This window comes from Athene cunicularia (assembly GCF_003259725.1).
Source record: "Athene cunicularia isolate RWA chromosome 26 unlocalized genomic scaffold, athCun1 chr26_part2, whole genome shotgun sequence".
In the NCBI taxonomy this organism is placed as follows: Eukaryota; Metazoa; Chordata; class Aves; order Strigiformes; family Strigidae; genus Athene; species Athene cunicularia.
In genome coordinates this window covers 3,423,796-3,430,026 of record NW_020799137.1, presented here as the reverse complement: position 1 = coordinate 3,430,026, position 6,231 = coordinate 3,423,796, and positions in this window count along the sequence as shown.

Genomic DNA, 6,231 nt, shown 5'->3' with positions numbered 1-6,231 from the left:
ACCCCAAAAGACAGAAAGACAAACCGCGAACAACATAATTGCTGAAATGTGGCGTGTAATAATAGCTATTCAGAAGCTGATCATTCATATTAAACAGGGTGAAGCAAGCTTCTCATTTGCATGTTTGAGATTATATGCATTTCAAAAGTCATTTCCGCAGGGTATATGACTGACATTAATTCCCATGTGGAGCTGCCGGCTCCCTCCCGCCGTCCTGGTGCTACCAAACCCGCGCAGGGTGACACACCAGTGGCTGCGGGAGAGTTCAAGGTTAACGGGATTACTGGGCTTTGGTTTTATCTGAAGCACAGGAGCTGGGGGAAGAGCCTGGGACGGTCGGAGCAGCGTCCCGAGAAAGGACCAGGAAGGGATGGGATGCTCACCTACGAACGATGTGTTAGGAGCAAAAAAGCTGGAAGAAAGAAAACGCCTTTTGCCCTCGAAAACTACATTTGCTCCTTCTCCCTTGCTAACGTCAAACAAGAGCCTGAAGAAATATTACATTATTGCTGTTTCTTTTCTCATTTTCCTTGTGAAACCCGCTGCCTGCTCCGCATTTCGACCAGGCAAGCAGCCCCACGGGGAAAGCCGGGCTCTGCCCATGTCCGGCAGTCACAAGGCATCACCACGGCCAGAAACTCGGCAGGATTCAAAAAGGGATTTGACTTTTATACGGAGAACAAGAATATCCAGAGTTACAACAGGAAGTATTAAAAAAGGAAAAAAAAAAAAAAGTTTTTGGAAAGGATATAAAACTTTCCTGGCTTCGGGGCATAAATTGAAGCTTAACTATTGGGAATTAGGAGGAAATCTCTTCTGGTGGAGGAGCTGTAACCATGGGCTTGCTCTGTCATCCCTGGCCCCTGCCAGAGGCGGGATGCTGGAGCAGATGAACCGGCGCTGGGGTCCAGCTGGGTGATTCCCGCAGCCCGGGACACCAGGCCAGTTGGGTTCTCTCTCCAAGTCTAGTAAAACTCAACTTCCCGTTCGCAAACCCTACTGGGATGCTGGTGTGTCTGGGTTCCCAACACTGCAAGGGAAGTAATAAAAGAAAGTAATAATAATAATGAAAATATTTCCATTCATATAAAAGTTTCACAAAACCTTAAAGAAAAAAAAAAAAAATGAAGCCAGTGTCTGCGACGTTATAAAGTCGATTTAAATTAGGAACGAGTGCTTTTCCAGCCAGGACTGATCCGGGACGACTGAAGCTGCATTAGGATGAGCAAAACCCAGCTGCACGACCGGCTGCGAGTGCTGAAGCACACGTGCATCCCCGCACATGGACGGACGGCTCTGCAGCATCCCCGCTCCCGCTCTTCATCTAGGTTTTTTAGTTCAAACACGTCCAATAATTCAGGGATTCTCCATACGCTGGCATCCAAAGGGCCTAATCGGGATCAGACCTTCCCCCAGGCATAAAGGCAGGGCCCCTGTCCAGACAGTCACCGCAGAAGATACAACACCCAGATAAAGTAGAAAAGGATGGTTTTACTTAAAAGGGGAGGGGGAGGAGACCCCTCTAATGGCAATGAGCGAGAGAAGCCGTGCAAATGGATGCTAATTACCATTTCAGACACAAAATCACTTCACCGAATAAGCACTCTGCCTTTTTTTTTTTTTTTTCTCTTTTTTTTCTTCCCCTTTCACTTAAACGCACACCTTGCGCAGGACAAAGGGAAGGAAACGGAGAACTGCATGCGGAGTAAAGAATCCCCCTGCCTTTAGCAGTACCATATGGCAATGAGAGTATATTAATTACCGTTGCTTTTTAATTAACAATTGCTTCATCTGAGCAGTAACATTTCCTTGACATCCCCTGACTCGCCGCTAACCTGTAAAGTGCACGCGCCATGCCAAGTCATCAATTCATTTTTATTGACATCCCCCCCCCCCTCCAAACAGGCACGATACCAGGGTTTTCCAATTAACACCTCCACACTCTCTAATTAGCACAATTAACAGACTGATGGATGCCCAGAGCTTCCCTGCAAGGGAGGGTGCAGATCAGCTGGCCAGGCTGTCGGACACGGCTCCCGTCGTGTGCACGTGTGGCCGACACGCGTGTGCCACGCTCCCCGGGGTCCCCCGGGAGCACCACGTGTGTGCCGTGACACGGAGCTCGGCATCGCCACGGAGCCCGGCATCGCCACGGAGCCTTTCTAAACCTCAGCAGAAAAAGGAGGATGAACGTGGAAGCGAGCGAGCCGGCAGACTCAAAGCAAAGATTTGCACCAAAGGACGTGGCGTCTTTAAGAAAAGGCAGAGCAGGTGAAGCATTTACAGAGCGATTTCTCCCCAGAAGCTCCTAACAGATTTTGGGGCATCCAGACCCACCCGAAGCGATGTTGCTTCTCCACCTAATTCAGCTCCACGGATGCGAAAATTAAATAGCGCTCCACAGCTCTCGGGACCTGCAGAAACAGGTACAGCCAAGACCACGAGCTCCTAAGAAGCCTCAACACCTATTTTAGCTGCTTCTTCTATTTTTAAATATCCTCAATACCATGATCCTCAGGGGCTCTGTAACTTTGGGCTGCCCTTCGTGGGCTGCTGGCAGGACCAGAGCCACACACAGACCTGGGCACCTCCTCCCCGCGGCCAGCGGGTCCCTGTCCCCATCCCCACGCTGACAACCTCGCTTTCCCCAGATTCAAACCCAAAAAGCGCCCCCAGCTCAAAACCACCACTCGGGAGGGATGAGGAGGAACAGTGGGGAACACCAGCGGGAAAACGCTCCCCACCACGTCTCCGTGAGCAGAGCAAGTCCCCGGCACCGAACCACATTTTGCAAGGGACAGCAGAGGTGACACCACACACGTACAAGTGGCCCAATACTGTGATGCTCTGGAGGCTTTTTCCACCTTTCCCACCACGTCCCAGCCCCAAAGCTGTTTTGCAGCCCCTTCCTCCTAACTCTGGCCTCTCCAGGCCCCAGAGGGGAGCTGCCCCACGGCTCCCCCCCCTCCCCGACAGCAGGAGCCAGGCGTGCTGGCAGCCTCTTCGGCGGGTACTGGCAGATGATGGAGGAGCACAGACTGTGCAAATTCCCCCCGCAAAGCTGACAGAAGTCCTGCGGGATGCGCGTCTGCTCGTCCGAGAGGAGACGAGGACTCGATCCCAGGCACGGGATCTGCTCTGAGCTACGGAAAGTTGAGCAACCTGACCGTCTGGATCCGCCACTCCGAGGCTTTAGGAAGCGGCTCGCTAATCTTAAAAAGCTTTGGCTCGAAGAGAAGCAGCAGCCCAGGATCGCTCGGAGAGTGGCTTTTTACCCTTTAATTAACACATAAACACATGGAAATGTGGAAAGGGGATTAAAATAAAAGTCTGGGGGAGCTGAAACGAATCTAGAGCATTACTGTAAATTAGAAGAGATTTAAGGAACCAAGGACTGGCTAAGCCTGGGCACCACTTTAATGGGATCTCACCTCTGGGCACTTTCATCTCCCACTTTCATCTCGCTTCCAGCAACTTCTTTGGGAAGAACCAACCTCCAGGCACTCTCACCCTTGCTGGTGGGCAGACCTTCCCCCCTGGAGCTCTCCTCACCTGCCCGGCACGATGTCATCACCACCCTGGCCATCCCCGCGGGCACCGTCAGGCAACGGACAGCGTTTGCTGCTCCACAGAAATCAAGCAACACCGACCACAACGAGGTTTTTTTTTTTCTCCCCCAAAAAAGGTGGGGACATCTCACTCGAAGAGCCGGGAGCACACGTGGAAGCGTGAGCACCACCAACAGAGGAAACCCCAGGACCGTGCTGTGCACTACTCCTGCTCGGGTGCTGGTGAGCCCACCTGCCTCTCCGAAACGCCTCCCTCGGAGCATCCTCTGCCCTCCAGAGCTCGCACCCACGCAGCGCCGAGGATGCACCGACCAGCGCCAACCCCATGGGAGATCCTCTGCCCGGCGCCCACCCCAGCGAGCCATCCCGCAAGGGGACACGGGGCATCCCTGGAGACGCCGATGGCTGGTTTGGCACGTCTCCCGCTCCCTGCCAAGCTTCAAGGCAAATAAAATCCCTTCGGGCGCGGACGTGGGGCTGGCGGGACGCGGGCTGGGCCAGTGCCGGGCACGTGCCGGGTGCCAGGGCTGCTGCTCCATCCTGCGCTTCCCTCGCTGTGCTCTTGAAAAGATTAAAAAAAAAAAAGAGCCCCACTCCATCTCATTAAGAAAGTAAACACAAGAGCCGTCTAAGTGTCTAATTAAGCTTCTAATTAGTCCCTGCTTGTTACTAATGCAAATTAGATTACGCCGCTTAACTACAGCATGTCCACAACACCCTTGTTAATTGCGGCCTTTTGAAATTAAATTACTCCCTAATTAGCATATCAAAGCCATTGATTCGGAGCCAGGAAAGATGAGGGCAGGAGGAAGCCGAACGCCAAGTTTTGTTAATCAGGGACGTCTAATTAAATAGTGACGTGGTGCACGGGGGCTCCTGCCTCGCTGCTCAGGAGCCGCATGTGTGGGCCCAGGGGGACCCCAAGCGGGGCAGCACCCTCGGTGGGTGCCAGCCGGGTGGGTGCTGGTGGCCTGCACCCAGCCGTGGTTCACCGCTGCCGTGCCGGAGCGTCCCGGTGAGTCGGGGTGCAGGTCCCGTATCCGCGCCCCGAGGGATGCACGCTGCAGCGAGCAAGGCTGGGGGGTCAAACCCGAGCTCCGGGAAGCCCCCGTGGAGCTACATCTGGTGCCACGGTGCCAGGATCCGGCCCTGGCAGGAGGGAGGAAGGTTAAAGCAGACCCCAATTTCTCATCCCCCCCAAAAAACCTTGCTTTCCTTCTGCCCGATGTGTTCCAAATAGGAATACAAAGGGAAAACCATCCCGAAACGCAGACGCAGACCTGCAGCCCCTTGCACCCTTGGGTCTCCCCCTTCTCCAGCCCCCCACAGAGCACCCCTAAAATCCTCAGCAACCCACAGAGGAGCAGAAGAGGCACCCAAGCGAGGACAGGCAGGGCTGGAAACAGGCAACTGCGTCTCTCTGCAGGACCCCAAACCCAGCTTGGCACAAAACCCTCTCGCTGGGACGGGACGGATGGCACCAGATCACCCCTCAGCCAGGGCACAGGACCCACCACGAGGAGCCCACGGAGAAAACACCCCCCACCCGCATCCCCCATGCCAGCACCCCGCGGGCACCGAGGAGCGTCTGGCACAGATCCCTTCTTGGGACACAGCAAAACCACCTCCCCAGCCCCAAACGGGGACACCCTCGGTGCTCAGTTATGGCCAAACTCCTCCAAAACCTCCAGCCCCAAATTCACGATGGGACATAAATAACAAAGGCACCAGGGAGGAGTCTGGATCTAAAAGTAACCAGGTAGATTTGCTCCAAGGAGAGTAAAAATGAAGCGAACACCTAATTTTTAAGTTATTTCAATAACTTCCTGAATGACCCAGTTCTTTAACTTTTATAACTTTTCCTCTCTTTTTTTTTTTTTTTTTTTTTTTTTTTTTTGTTTAAAGAGGTGGGAAGGAAAAAAAAAAATAAAGGGAGGAAGATTGGAAAAGTTTAATAGAGGAGAAAAAAGTCTATTAAAAAAAAAAATGCAGGCAGCCCATCTCGGGGGAAGAGTTGAAATATTAAAGAAAGGAAAATCGCTTCTCCGGCTGCCGAGACAGAGGAGGAGAATAGAGAAGCTTTAAGAGAAGGAGCTGTGCACTTTTTAATTGAAAAGAGGGAGATTCAAATGAAATATCCAATATCCCCCATTAAAGAAAGGAAGAAAGACGGACCCTGGCCGCTTTGCTACGCCAAGAAATTGCTAAAGCCCCAACTTTCTTTCTCTCCCCCTGCCTTGGAAGTTATAGGAAAGAGGGATGAGAGAAAGGAATAAAAAAGAAAAAGAAAAAAAGGGTCTTTCATACGAAAGGAACTCAAGGGAATGGGGAGGAGGGTGGGAAGAGAGACCAAGTTTTATTCATTTATTTTATTTTATGAGATGAGTAAAAATAATATTAAAAAAAAAAAGGCAGAGTTTTATAATGTCACAGTGTTTGGAAGCAGCAGCAGAAGGGAGAAGAGAGGGGGGAAAGCAACTAAGAACAGAAGGGCCAGCTCCAACCACCCGCCGTACAAGCCTCTCTCCCAACGAGATTCAATTAATTGATAACAAGAGGCATCAAATTAATTTTTCAAGGATGTTAGATTTTGATGAAGGAAAAAATCTCTCTGATTTTAATCGGGGCGGCGTTTAAAAGGCATAAATGAATATCCCTTTCT